This window comes from Nicotiana tomentosiformis, chromosome 5 (assembly GCF_000390325.3).
Source record: "Nicotiana tomentosiformis chromosome 5, ASM39032v3, whole genome shotgun sequence".
In the NCBI taxonomy this organism is placed as follows: Eukaryota; Viridiplantae; Streptophyta; class Magnoliopsida; order Solanales; family Solanaceae; genus Nicotiana; species Nicotiana tomentosiformis.
In genome coordinates, this window is record NC_090816.1 from 39,443,337 (window position 1) to 39,459,163 (window position 15,827).

Sequence of the window (15,827 nt, forward strand, 5' to 3'; positions counted from 1 at the left end):
TTCGCGTTCGCGAGAAGTGCTCCGCGTTTACGATGGTTCTTCCCTCCTGACCATCGCGTTCGCGACCCGGGGTCTGCGTTCGCGTAGCAGTCTAACTCAGTCCCCCCTCCAAACCCACAATACTTCGCGTTCGCGAAGTGCAAGCCCCCCTCCACTTCGCGTTCGTGACCAGGACCTCACGTTCACGAAGAACAATCTCCTCCCCTATCCCAAACTACCCTTCGCAATCGTGAGACATTCTTCGCGATCGCTAAGAAGAAGACACCAGCAACAAGCATAGGCTAAAAACCAGAATTTTCCTTAAGTTCAAAACACTCGTAGCCTATCCGAAACTCACCCGAACCCTCCGGGCTCCAAACCAAATATGCACACAAGTCCAAAAATATTATATGAACTCGCTCGCGTAATCAAAATACCAAAATAACACCTAGAACTACGAGTTGGACACCAAAACAAATAAAATTTTCAATAAAACTTAAGAACTTTCATTATAACAATCGGACGTCCGAATCACGTCAAATCAACTCTGTTCTGCACCAAATTTCGTAAACAAGTCACAAATACAGTAATGAACGTATATGAAGCTCCGGAACCAAAATCCGATTGTTATTTCTTTAAACCTTTAAACTTCGAATTTTCAACAAATTGCGATAAATCGAGCAAGGAGCCTCCGAATTCGATTCCTGGCATACGCCCAAGTTCCAAATCATGATACGGACTAATCGGAACCGTCAAAATACGGATTCAGGTCTGTTTGCTCAAAATATTAACCGAAGTCAACTCAAATGAGTTTTAAAGTACGAATTCACATTTTAATTAATTTTTCACATAACAATATTTCGGAACAAGACACGGACTGTGCACACAAATTGACAAAGGCTAGAAGGAGCTATTTGAGGTTTTAAAACACAGAATTAAGGGTTAAAACTCTAGATGACCTATCGAGTCATCATATTTATACTTATATACTGCACATGTTATTTTGTCTAGTGAGTATTTTGATTTATACCTCGTCACTACTCTAATAGTCTTGATACTTACTGGGTACTGACCGTGGTGTACTCATACTACACTTTTATATATTTTTGTGCAGATCCAGGTACTTCGGAGTGTGTTGATTGTTAGATAGCAGATTAGATATTGTTGTGGAGACTTCAAGGTATACTTGTCATCGCGTTCGCAGGTCTTGGAATCACCTTTGGAAGTTAGTTTTGCATAGTTTATTTTTATTCCGGAACAATTGTACTTGGAGATTTTCTAGTGAACTCCGTAGAGCTTATGACTTGTACTACCGGTTTTGAAATTGTTGGCTTTGTATAAAAATTTCTATTTCATATTTAATAGTTATTGGTTGAATTTTTTCATTAATTCAGTAAGTGTTAGGCATACCTAGTCTTAAAGACTAGGTGCCATCATGACATCCTACGGAGGGAAATTGGGGTCGTGACAATATTGGTCTTGACAACTTCTCCCTCCTTTTAATTTAGATGAGGTAGTTTGACTCGACACGGAGTTTAAGAAAAAAAAGATTTTTGAAACTTGTGGTCTTAAAAGCTTGAGGGGTAAAAGCTTTGTAGGGCCATGACATTTGTGTGGTTATAAAAGCTTCTCATTAAGGGTAAAATGAAGAGTTTAAAGTTGAATTATTTTTAAATTTAGAAATATGTCATTTATTTTGGAACAGACTAAAAGGAAAGTAGCTCATCTAATTTGAAATAGAGGGAGTAATATTTTAGAAGAAGCACCAAATAATTTATCGCTTATTGTATGATCTTCTCCATTTTTTACACGATGTAAAAAATTACCTAATGTTGGAATTGTTCTTGCGCTCATTTTTTTTGTTAGCTGAATTTTTGTCATTTGATGCCATAGGTATGTTCGTCCAAACTAGTATTTACATTTCGTTATCCCATATTATCAAGTTTTTTTAATTAATTAAACACTACCAATCTATTTGACATATAAGTGATGATTGTCTCAATTATTTAAGAGGTATGTCGAATCTAAAGTAATCATATGATCTCATGGTAAAATATCTACTACTATATCACTTGTTGTTGTTGCTAAAGTTATCATGCCTCTTGCTCTAACAATTGCAAGTAATGCAATGTCGAATCTAGAGTGAGTCATATGACCCTATGGTAAAATTTCTACTACTATATCACTTGTTATTGCTAAAGTTATCATGCCTCTTGCTCTGACAATTGCAAGTAATGCACGGAATATGAACGTTTTGCGGTTCCTCCAGTTCCATATAAAAAGAACAGTTATGTGATATCAGAGTCGTCTCTTTGCAATATAGTCTTGAAAACTTGCTCTTGTTCAGGATTTAGTTTTGATTATACATTAAAATCTTATTTAGGTACTTTTATAGACTTTTCGTCAATGATTTTTATGCCTTCTGATGCAACATTGTCATCTAGACCATAATAATCACGTTTTCTAAAAGTACTTTTTATCATCATTTTCCAACAATACTCTAACCCATGATCTCTAAGAAATAAATAATGCATTTCAGTTAGCATTATAGTTGGTATTAGTTCAACTATCATGTATTCTTTCAAAATCATGTGACAAACATACAGCTTTCTAATATCAATTGGTTTATCATATGCAATTGCAAACAAATTTTGTAGAGCTAATGGCATTTCGGAAACAACTGTCTCAAGTAAGCATTCAAAAATGTTATTATCTAATTCTAATAACTCTCTTTCTTTTGCAGTTCATTTGGATACTTGACACTTTTCTCCATTAGTAGTAAGCAAGTTTTCAAATAAAGAGGGTCCTCTGACATAATTCAACATAATCTCAACTAATATCTTTCATTTTCTATAGGATTAGCTGCACACAAGTAGATCAAATTTACAAAAGATACTAAAAAAGTTTAGTCTAAATAATGAATTGCTTACCAGTAGCATTTTGATCAATTACATATTTTTTTCTTTTATTCATATCTTCGACTAAGGGTTCTAGGTATATTACTATGAAAACTCTTTGTATAAGCATATCCGTGCTTTATTGTCTAGTGAGCGCATCTTGAAATACTCAATGAGCAGGGCGAAGATGAATTCCTTTGTAAATTAGTAGCAAAGTGAGGAACAGTAATTCTAATTCGTGATTCTATCATCATAATCCAAAAATGTAAATTTTATAACATCTCTCTCTTAACTTAAAAAATGAACAAAGATATTGGAAATAAAAATTAATTGAAATACTTTATGTATTTCTCAGATACTTAATTAACCGTCTGGAAATATTATTTGTACCTATAAAGCCTTATGAAATGGTAAATTTCATCTGGGGAAAACCGCCAAATAATAAAAAAAAAACGCAAGCAAAAATGTGGGTTTATAAGGCATATGTAAAGACCCGAAATTTCTCACATTCAGGATCGTGATGACATCTAACATTTTACTTGCTAGGCAAGACAACATTAAAATAATCTTAAGTATGTTAAAGCAAATTTAATTAAATAGAAATCAATTACTAAGATAAAGTGCGGAAGACCATAAATTCCGAATTATCAAAATACATCATGAATCTGATGTCACAAGTGCACGAGCTACTAGGATAATACAAATAAAGGTCTGAATAAAGTTCAAGCTGTTTGAAAGATAATACACATCTGAGATAAAATAGAAGGGACTTCGGAACTGCGAACGATGTGCAGTTATACCTCAAGTCTCCACTGATAGCTATATCCGGGCAAATCTAATGTACGTCGCTGGGACCAACTCCGAAATTTGCACAAGAAGTGTAGAGTACAGTATCAGTACAACCGACCCCATGTACTGGTAAGTGCCGAGCCTAACCTCGACGGAGTAGTGATGAGACTATGACAAGACATGTATGTAATCAACTTGTACAAGTATGTACAAATACAAAATAACAATAATACAATAAATAATAATTTATAAATTGGGAGGGAACATACGAAGGGGAAGGATATAATAATTTCAGCAGGAGAAGTGTCACTTAGCAGCCAATTAATTTATCAACAATAAAATGAGAAAATGTTAATATGAAAATGGCACGGCACCACCCTTCGTGCTTTTACACTCACAAATGGCACGCCAACACCCTTCGTGCTTTTACACTCATAAATGGCACGGCAACACCCTTCGTGCTTTTACACTCACAAATGGCACGGCAACACCCTTCGTGCTTTTACACTCACAAATGGCACGGCAACACCTTTTGCGCTTTTACACTCACAAATGACACGGCAACACCCTTCGTGCTTTTACACTCTTCCTTACTATGAAAATGATAATATAAATTCAGAAGATTATTTAAATGCGGGGATATACACTTATCAATCAATTCAATACCAAAATATCAACTTCATCTTCCAAAATATTTAACAATAATTAAATGAATAGTAATTTCACGAATAATGATCAAATAATTAATAATAAACTTAAGCAGAAATATTTTAATTAAATAGACAATTATTTACAATAAACAAATTCTACCTGCATGCTTTGACTTAACCACAACGCATAAGTACTCGTCACCTCACATATACGTTGTTCCCGCACATTAAATCATGTAGCAAATAGACAAATAAGTTTTACTCCCTCAAGTCAAGGTTAACCACAACACTTTCCTCGCTCGCAACCAAATTCAAGAATCCAATAAACCTTTGCCTCGTGAATTCTTGTCTGAAATCCTCAAATCTAGTCATAAACAATTCAATATACTCAATACAAATCGTAGGAATTAAATCATATGAATTTTTTAATTTTCTGGATTAAAATCCGAAATTCATCTAAAAAATCAACAGTGGGCCCACGTCTCGAATCTGGGAAAACTTATGAAATCTGAACACACATTCCGAGATGAGTCCAACCATACTAAAATTACTAAATTCCGATGTCAAATGGATCTTCAAATCTAAATTTTTTGTTTTTGAAAAGTTTTACAAAATTTAAATTTCTTCCATCTAAATCCGAAATAAATGATGAATATAGACATGGATTTATGAAATATAATCACTTTTGGTTATAGAACACTTACCCAATTCAAAGTCGTGAAAAATCCCTTTGGAATCGCCAAAATCCGAGACTCAAAACTCAAAAATGAGTAAAAATGACTAAAACCCAATTTTATGTATTCTGCCCAGCATTTTCGCATCTACGGGCTATATTTTCGCACCTGCGGCCTCGCATTTGCGAGACAAAGCTCGCATTTGCGGAGCAAGGCTGCCCAGCAGAGGACCGCATCTGCGGACCTTCACGTCGCAGATGCGACTACGCAAAAGCGCGAAGGAAGCCGCAGAAGCGAGACCTCCGCATTTGCGGTCTCTCAGCCATAGAAGCGACCTCGCACTTGCGGCCAAAATTGCGCAGGTGTGACACACCAGAACCAGACCTTCAATTTTTACAAAAATTGTCTGAAACTCGTCTGAAGCTCACCCCGAGCCCTTTGGGACCTCGTCCAGTTATACCAACCAGTCCCGGAACATAACACAGACTTACTCGGGGTGTCAAATAACATCGAAATTACAATTCACACCTCGATTCGAACTTTTGAGTTTCAAACTTTTCAATTTACAAAACTTGTGCCGAAACATGTTAAATGAACCCGGAATGACTTCAAATTTGGCACACAAGTCATCAATGACATAACAGATCTATTCAAATTTTCGGAATCGGATTCCGACTCTGATATCAAAAAGTCAAATTCATGGTCAAACTTTTGAAAATCTTTAGCCTTTAAATTACTAGTTTTCGTTAAATGGCTATAACTTGAGCTACGGACCTCCAAATTAAATTTCGGGCATACGCCCAAGTCCCAAATCATGATACGGACCTACCGGAACTGTCAAAATACTGATCCGGGTCTGTTTGCTCAAAATGTTGACCAAACTTTCACAGAAAAACTTTCTGGAAAATTATACGGACTGCGCACGGAAGTCGAGGAGTGATAAATAGTATTTTTCGAGGTCTTAAAATACAGAATTAATTATTAAATTTAAAGATGACCTTTTGGGTCATCACAACATATAACATGGGAATGCTATTTCAGGTAAAGGTTTATAAGGCATATAACATGGGAATGTTAATTATGGCAGGTAGTTTATTGCTAGGAACGTAAAAATTTATTTCATTTTAGGATAGTTTTTTGTTCTTTTTAAATTACTTTGAATAGTAAAAAATATGCATTTTTTTGTCCAATATTAATAGTCTTTTAAATATTATTTGGCAAGAATAGTATTTCCTTAAATCTCTTTAGTGTTTATCTCAGAGCATGATTTTGATGTATGCTTATACGTAGCTAAGAAATTATAGTCAAATTCAAATTCCTAAATAATAGCTTTTACAATTAAATTATGAATCCTTGTTGGATCGGAATTAACTTGAGTGGTTAATCAATTGGGTAGACCATTTTCAGCTGAAATCAAATTCTTAGATATTAGAAATTTTCAAAATTATAATTTCATCCAATATGAATATTTCCTTTAAAGAATATTACATTACAATATTCTAGGGCGATTTTTGTCGATTAACTTTTTATTCGTGCTTTTATAATAATATATTGTTTATGTTCATTGATCCATAGTCGGCATCTTTTCGTATATTTTGTTTGCTGCAGTTGGAAAGAGTGGCTATACGGCAAGTTAGTTGTAGCAGAGGAAGAAGGCTTTTGTTTTCATCTTTGTTTTAGTTCAATGTAAATTACTTATAAAGAAGGAAATTATGTGTTCTATTTCAATGCAGAAAGAGCGACAAAGTGTTCGTGAATGTTTAGAAATGAAATAGGATTTCAAGGCCTATCGTAATCACTCCTTGCATTCAAACCATATCATAAACATAAAGCAACCAAGACTTGTAAATAGGCACGTAATACAAAATTTTTTAGACTCTGAGTTGGACTCGACAATGCATGATGATGTATGGATTAAATATTACTAATATTTTCTTATTAAAAAAGGTCAAAGATTTAATAAGTAAGATTTTAATTGATTTAAAAATCCTAAATTATTTAAAAATCCTAAATATTAGGAAAATTATAAATGACTATTTTGTCTAGTGTAAAATTTATTTTTAAGGTTATTTTGGTCACTTGATATTGTATTCATGCTTTTATAATAATATAGATATAAATATAAATAGATACTAGTCTTAGAGTACGTGCGTTGCACGTGTATACCTTGTCAATCAATTAAATTTGTATAAAAGAAGAAGAAATAATGTAAAACGGCAATGTACGTTAAAGAAGATATAATATTGATTTATCATATTAACACAATAGTTGAATTCAAAATAATTGAGTATCTTTTCGACTTGTAAAGGTGAACAATTTAATATGAACGTGCAAGTTTGTCACGTGTTAGCAATAGCAATACTTAAGCAAGTCTTACATGGACAACTTTGCAACTAATTGCAGTTGGTTTGGAAATACTTGATAGCCTATTATTTAGGATAAGAACTCTTAATGATTTACAAATCCTATGGTTTTTATTAACAAATCCTATGGTGATTTGAGTTTTTAGTGCTAGTTACAACTTTAGCCAACATTAAATATACCTTTAAAGATTAATAGAGTCCCGAAATTCTCACCGTCGGGACCGTGATGGCGTCTAAAATTTTACTTGCTAAGCAAGCCAACGTTAGAGAATCATTAAACAAAATCCGTATTTCTATTCAGTAAATAACAATAATTATTTAAGATGAAATATAATAAGTGCGGAATAATATAAAAACTGTATTAATTACTACCACCCGGATCTTGAGTCACAATTCACGAGCATTCTAGAATTTACTACAAGTAATAGTCTGAAAGAAATACAACTATTTTAATGAAAGAAACAGTAAAACAGAAGGATAGACGGGGACTTCAAGATCTGTGAACGCCAACAGATCTACCTTGAATCTCCGGATAGCGGGCCCAACAGCTAAAATCTCGATCAACCCGAGTCGGTCCCAAAATCAGCACAGAAAGTGCAGAGTGCAGTATCAGTACAACCGACCCCATGTACTGGTAAGTGTCGAGCCTAACCTCGACGAAGTAGTGACGAGGCTAAGGCAAGGCACCTACAAATCAACATGTACAATTTAATAGTGTATATACAAATAACAGCAATGAAGAGTGAGACAAGAATTATCGGGAGAGGGAAATATGGTGAGGAAAATACGAAATAAAGAGCTACAACAGAATGAGAAATGGAACAACCAATATACTATGAATCAATAGGAGCACGAATACAGTAAAGAAAAAATGCACGGCATCACCCTTCGTGATTTTACTCTCAATCTCACCATAAAATCAATAGAAACGGCACGGCATCACTCTTCGTGCATTAACTCTCATATCATAGTACGGCATCACCCTTCGTGCTTTTACACTCACAATATGGCACGACATCACCCTTCGTGCATTAACTCTCACAATATGGCACACCATCACCCTTCGTGCTTTTACACTCACAATATGGCACGGCATCACCCTTCGTGCATTAACATTCTCCCTTACCATAATACAATGCATAAATAACAACAGGGAGATAGAATAACAAGTACAAGCCTTACTTCAATATTTGGTTCCACAATATCATTCTCAACTTTGAAATAAATGCTCAATTATCACCAGAGAATCCGCAAACATGACAAGAACGATCAATTTAACAACACTAGTCTAAACACGTAACAATTAGGTATAGAAAAGAGACAATATAAGAAAAATGGAAGAAAACAGGGAAAACAGGTAAATTGGCGGCGCATAAGTACTCTTCACCTCACATATACGCTGCTCACATGAATTTTACCTAGCAAATAATCTGAGGTTCCTAATTCCCTCAAGTCAGGGTTAGACACAACACTTACCTCGCTCTGAAGGCCACTAAATACTCAATCACAATTTTTCTTATAGAATTCACCTCCAAATCACTCGTATCTAGTCAAAAACGACTCAATAATATCAAATATTGCTAAAGGAATTAATTACATTGCATAAATTTAGATTTTTTAAATTTTTCTCCAAAAAGTCAAAAAATTGACCTAGGGCCTGCTTGGTCAAAACCCGAGGTTCGGACAAAATTCTATTTACCCATTAACCCCCGAGCCCGGATATATAATTGGTTTTGAAATCCGACCTCAATTTGAGGTCTAAATCCCAAAATTTCCGAAATCCCTAGTTTCTACCCAAAACCCCTAATTCTACCATGAAAACTCTAGATTTTAGGTTGATAATTCATAAAATGTAATGGGTAATTGAAAGAAAATAGTTTAGAATCACTTACCAACACTTTAGGGAAGAAAACACCTCTTGAAAATCGCCTCTAGCCCGTTTGGTTTTTGAGAAAATGAGTTAATGGCCAAATTTTCGTTTTTGGATTCTGTTAAGTGGTGGGCGACAGTGTTTATCGCGATCGCGTGAACACTTTCGCATTCGCGAAGAGCAGCCTCCTAAGGACTTACGCGATCGCGGGAGGCTTTATGCATTTGCGAAGGCTTAGCCCGCCTTACCTTTGCGTTCACGAGACAGGGCTCGCGTTCGCATAGATCTTCCCAGGTCCCCTGCCCAGCCTAGCTACAACTATGCGTTCGTGTTCGCCGAGTCGCGTTCGCATAGAGCAACTCCCCCCAATGCTCCGCGTTCGCGATCATGGTCTTGCGTTCGCATAGAGTAAAATTCTCCCCAACCCCGGTTTCCCTTCGCGATCGCGAGAATGCCTATGCGATCGCGAAGCACAACATACCAGATACCAGATACAACAAAAATACTAGATTTTCTAAGTCCAAAACATCCCGTAGCCTATCCGAAACTCACCCGAGCCCTCGGGGCTCCAAACCAAACATGCACACAAGTCTAAAAATATCAAATCGCCAAAATAACACCTAAAACTACGAATTTAACACCAAATCAAATGAAATTCTCAAGAACACTTTAAAATTTTTATCTTCACCACCGGACATCTGAATCATGTTAAACCAACTCTGTTTCTCACCAAATTTTACAAATAAGTCATAAATATTATATTGGACCTATACCGGGCTACAGAACCAAAATACGGACCCGGTATCAATAAGGCCAAACATCAACCAATTCTTAAAAATAATTAATTTTCAAACTTTTAATTTTCATAAAAAATTCATAACTCGAGCTAGGGACCTCCAATTCGATTCTGGGCATACGCCCAGGTCTTATAATTCGATACGGACCTACTGGGACCGTCAAAATACGGATTCGGGCCTGTTTACCAAAAATATTGACCGATGTCAACTAAAATCAACTTTTAAGGAAATAATTCTTATTTTCATTAATTTTCAACATAAATATTTTCCAGAAACACGCCCGGACTATGCACGCAAATCAAGGAGGGTAAAAATGAGATTTTTAGGGCTTAAGAGCTCAGAATCGAGTTCTAAAATATAAGATGACCTTTTGGGTCATCACATTCTCCACCTCTAAAACAATCGTTCGTCCTCGAACGGACATAGAAAAGTACCTGGGCTGGTGAAAAGGTGGGGATATCTACTCCGCATATCGAACTCGGACTCCCAAGTAGCTGCCTCAACAGGCTGACCTTTCCACTGCACTCGAACTGAAGGGTAACTCTTTGATCTCAACTGGCGAACTTTCTGAGCTAGAATAGCCATCGGCTCCTCCTCGTAAGTCAAATCCTTGTCCAACTGGACAGAGCTGAAATCTAACATATGGGACGGATCGCCGTGATACTTTCAAAGCATGGATACATGGAATACCGGATGAACAAATGCTAAACTAGGTGGCAACGCAAGCCTGTAAGCCACCTCTCCTACCCTCTCTAGAATCTCAAAAGGTCCGATATACCTAGGGCTCAACTTTCCCTTCTTTCCGAACCTCATTACGCCCTTCATGGGTGATACCCGAAGCAACACTCTCTCTCCGATCATGAATACAACATCACGAACTCTACGGTCGGCATAACTCTTCTGCCTGGACTAAGCTGTGCGAAGTCGATCCTGAATAATCTTGACCTTATCCAAGGTATCCTGTACTAAGTTTGTGCCCAACAACCGAGCCTCTCCCGGCTCGAACCACCCAACTGGCGACCAGGACCGCTACCATATAATGCCTCATAGGGAGCCATCTGAATGCCCGACTGGTAGCTGTTGTTGTAGGCGAACTCTGCAAGGGGCAAGAACTAATCCCACGATCCTCCGAAGTCTATAACACATGCGCGGAGCATATCCTCCAAGATCTGAATAGTGCGCTCGGACTGCCCGTCCGTCTGAGGATGAAATGTTGTGTTTACTCAACCCGCGTACCCAACTCACATTGTACTGGCCTCCAGAAGTGCGAGGTGAACTGCGTACCTCGATCAGAATTGATAGACACGGGCACACCGTGAAGATGGACGATCTCACAAATGTAAATCTCTGCCAACCGCTCCGGAGAATAGGTAACTGCCACAAGAATGAAGTGCGTTGACTTAGTCAACCTGTCTACAATGACCCAAACCGCATCAAACTTCCTCTGAGTCCGTGGGAGTCCAACAACAAAATCCATAGTGATACGCTCCCACTTCCACTCAGGAATCGCTATCTTTTGAAGCAAACCACGAGGTATCTGATGCTCATACTTTACTTGCTGACAATTTAGACATCGAGCTACATGTGCAACTATGTCTATCTTCATCCTCCTCCACCAATAATGCTGCCGTAAGTCCTGATACATCTTGGCGGTGCCCGGATGAATAGAATACCAGGAACTATGGGCTTCCTCAAGAATCAAATCACGAAGTCCATCCTCATTAGGCACACAAATACGGCCATGCATCCTCAAAACTCCATCATCTCCAACAGTAACCTACTTGGCACCACCGTTCCGCACTGTGTCTCTAAGGACAAGTAAATGAGGATCGTCATACTGCTGATCTCTGATGCGCTCAAACAAAGAAGACCGAGCAACTGTACAAGCTAGAACATAGCTGGGCTCGAAAACATCCAACCTCACGAACTGGTTGGCCAGGGCCTGAACATCCAATGCAAGCGGCCTCTCACCAACTGGAATATAAGCAAGGCTACTCATACTAGCTGACTTTCTACTCAAAGTATCGGCCACCACATTGGCCTTCCCGGGATAATACAATATGGTGATATCATAGTCTTTCAATAGCTCCACCCACCTCCTCTACCTCAAATTGAGTTCATTCTGCTTGAAAAAATACGGCAAGCTCCGATGATCCGTGAATACCTCACATAGCATGCCGTAAAGATAGTGCCTCCAAATCTTCAGCGCGTGAATAATGGCTGCCAGCTCTAGATCAGGAACATGGTAAATCTTCTCGTGAACCTTCAGCTATAGCGAATCATATGTAATAACCTTGCCACCCTGCATCAAATACCGCACCAAGTCCAACTCGAGATGCATTACAATATACCGTATACGATCGAGAACTTGTGGGTAACACCAATACCGATGACGTAGTCAAAGCTGTCTTGAGCTTCTAGAAGCTCGCCTCACACTCGTCTGACCACTTAAACGGGGCACCCTTCTGGGTCAATCTGGTCAACGGGGCTATTGTAGATAAAAACCCCTCCACAAATCCACGGTAATAGCCCGTCAAACCCAGGAAACTACGGATCTCTGTAGTTGATGTGGGTCTAGGCCAGTTTTGAACTGCCTCAATCTTCTTAGGATCTACTTGAATACCCTCTGCTGATACAACTTGACCCAAGAAAGCAACTGAACTCAACCAAAACTCGCATTTTGAGAACTTAGCATATAACTGGCTGTCTCTCAGAGTCTGAAGAACGATCCGAAAGTGCTGCTCATGCTCCTCTCGGGTGTGGGAGTAGATCAAGATATCATCAATAAACACAATCACAAAGGAATCCAAGTAGGGCTTGAACACCCGGTTCATCAAATCCATGAATGTTGCTGGGGCATTTGTCAGCCCAAATAACATCACTAGAAACACATAAATGCCCATACCAAGTCCGAAAAGCTGTCTTAGGGACATCAGATGCCCTAATCCTCAATTGATGGTAGCCAGATCTCAAATCAATCTTCGAAAATACCTGGGCACCCTGAAACTGATCAAATAAATCATCAATCCTCGGCAATGGATACTTGTTCTTGATGGTGACTTTGTTCAACTGCCGATAATCTATACACATCCTTATCGATCTATCTTTATTCTTCACAAACAACACAGGTGCAGCCCAGGGCGAGACACTAGGTCTAATGTAGCCTTTATCAAGCAAATCTTGCAAATGTTCTTTCAATTCTTTCAACTCTGGCGGGGCCATGCGATATGGCGGAATGGAAATGGGATGAGTGCTCGGAGCCAAATCAATGCAGAAATCGATGTCCCTATGGGGTAGCATCCCAGGCAGGTCTGCAGGAAACACCTCTGGAAACTCACGAACAACTGGCACTGAATCCATGGAAGGAACTTCCGTACTAGAATCGCGGACATAAGCCAAATAAGCTAGATACCCCTTCTCGACCATATGCCAAGCCTTCACATAAGAGATAACCCTGCTGGTAGAATGGCCAAGAGCCCCTTTCCACTCTAATCGAGGCAACCCCTGCAAGGCTAAGGTCACCGTCTTGGCGTGACAATCTAATATAGCATGATAGGGTGACAGCCAATCCATACCCAGCATGACATCAAAATCAACCATATCGAGAAGTAGAAGGTCTACACGAGTCTCAAGACACCCAATGGTGATCACACACTAACGATAAACACGATCTACAATAATAGCATCCCCCACTGGCTTGGACACATACACAAGAGCACTCAAAGAATCACAGGGCACAACCAAATATGAAGCAAAATAGGATGACACATAGGAGTAAGTAGACCCCGGATCAAATAGAACTGAAGCATTTCTACTGCAAACTGAAATAGTACCTGTAATAACAGTGTCAGATGACTCAGCCTGGGAAAGCATAACACTGAGGCTGGGCCCCACCACCCTGAACTATGTCCCTGGGACGGCCTCTACCTGGCTGGTCTCCACCTCTAACGGCCTGACCTCCACCTCTAACAGTCTGGCCTCTACCTCTGGCTGCCTGACCCCTGCCTCTGGCTGGCTGAGCAGGTGGTGCAGCAACTGGTGCCGGAACCATGGCACGAGAACTCTAATATTGTGAGCTTCCCGTTGCCCGAGGGCAAAATCTAGCAATGTGCCTCGGATCACCACAAGTATAACATAACCTCGGTTGCTATGACTGTTGACCCTGAAACTGACCATGTCGACCTGAGTAACTACCCTGATAACTCTTGAGTGGAGGTGCACTAATAGGAGCTGGTGGTGCACTGTAGGCTAGCTGATCAGAATAATGCATCTGAGGGCCACGACCACCTGAGGCACCGTGGGATGCCTGGAGTACTGAATAAAACGGCCTGGGAGGATGACCTCTACCAAAAGTACACCTGCCTCTAGATGAGGCACCGCTGAACTCACCGGAATAACGAGGTCTCTTGTCAGACCCCTGACCTCCCTGAGCAAGAACTATCTTGACTCGTCTGGCGACATTAGTAGCCGCCTGAAAAGAAATCTCACTCCCAGTCTCCTTAGCCATCCGCAATCTGATAGGCTGAGCAAGTCCGTCAATAAACCTCTTCACCCCCTCTCTCTCGGTGGGAAGCAGAAGAATAGCATGACGGGCCAAACCCACGAAATGGGTCTCATACTGAGTAACAGTCATACTGCCCTGCTGGAAACGCTCAAACCGACGGCGACGCTCCTCTCTCAATGTGATAGGCATAAACTTCTCTAGGAAGAGCTGAGAGAACTAGTCCCAAGTAAGAGAAGGCGACCCAGCTGGTCTGGTCAACAAATAATCTCTCCACCACTTCTTGGCGGAACCATTCATCTGAAATGCAGCAAAGTCGACCCCATTGGTCTCCATTATACCCATGTTCCGTAGAACCTCGTGACAGCTGTCGAGATACTCCTAGGATCCTCTGAAGGAGCACCACTGAAGTGAACTGGGAAAAGCTTGGTAAACCTGTCCAATCTCCATAAAGCCTCAAAAGACATAGCTGGCCTATCTCTGGCCTGTGCCGCAACAACCGGTTGAACTACTCCGACTTGCTGAGCTGCTGGAGCCTGATACTGGGAGCTATCTGCTCCGGAGCGGGAGTAGTGGGATTCTGGGCTCCTCCTCCAACCTGAGAGACGGCTGGTGCCATGGGAAATGCGCCAGTCTGGGCCACACTCTCCATAAATCCCACCAAACGGACCAAAGCGTCCTGAAGTACTAAAGTGGCAATGAACCCCTCTGAAACCTGAGCTGGTCCGGCAGGAACAGTCTGGGCTGGAACCTCCTCGTCAAGCTCTATCTGAGGCTCCACTACTGGGGCTGCTGCTCGGGCTCTGCGATAGTATAAGAGTAGAAGAGTTCAATCAGTATTGAGAAAATTACATCGCACGACAGAGAAGAATAGAAGTGAAATTTGTTCCTAAACTTCATAGCCTCTGGAAGATAAGCACAGACATCTCTGTACCATTCTTCCAGACTCTACTAAGCTTGCTCGTGAATCGTGAGACCTAGGCAACCTAGTGCTCTGATACCAACTTGTCACGACCCGGAATTCCCACTGTCGGGACCGTGATGGCGCATAACATTTCTCTTGCTAGGAAAGCCAACGTTAGAGAATCATCAAACCAAATCCCTATTTCCATTCAGTTTATAACAATAATTAGCTAAAATGAAATATAATAAGTGCAGAATAATATAAAAACTGTATTGATTACTACCACCCGGATCTGGTGTCATAATTCACGAGCATTCTAGAATTTACTACAAGTAATAGTCTGAAAGAAATACAACTATTTGAATGAAAGAAACGGTAAAACATGAGGATAGACAGGGACTTC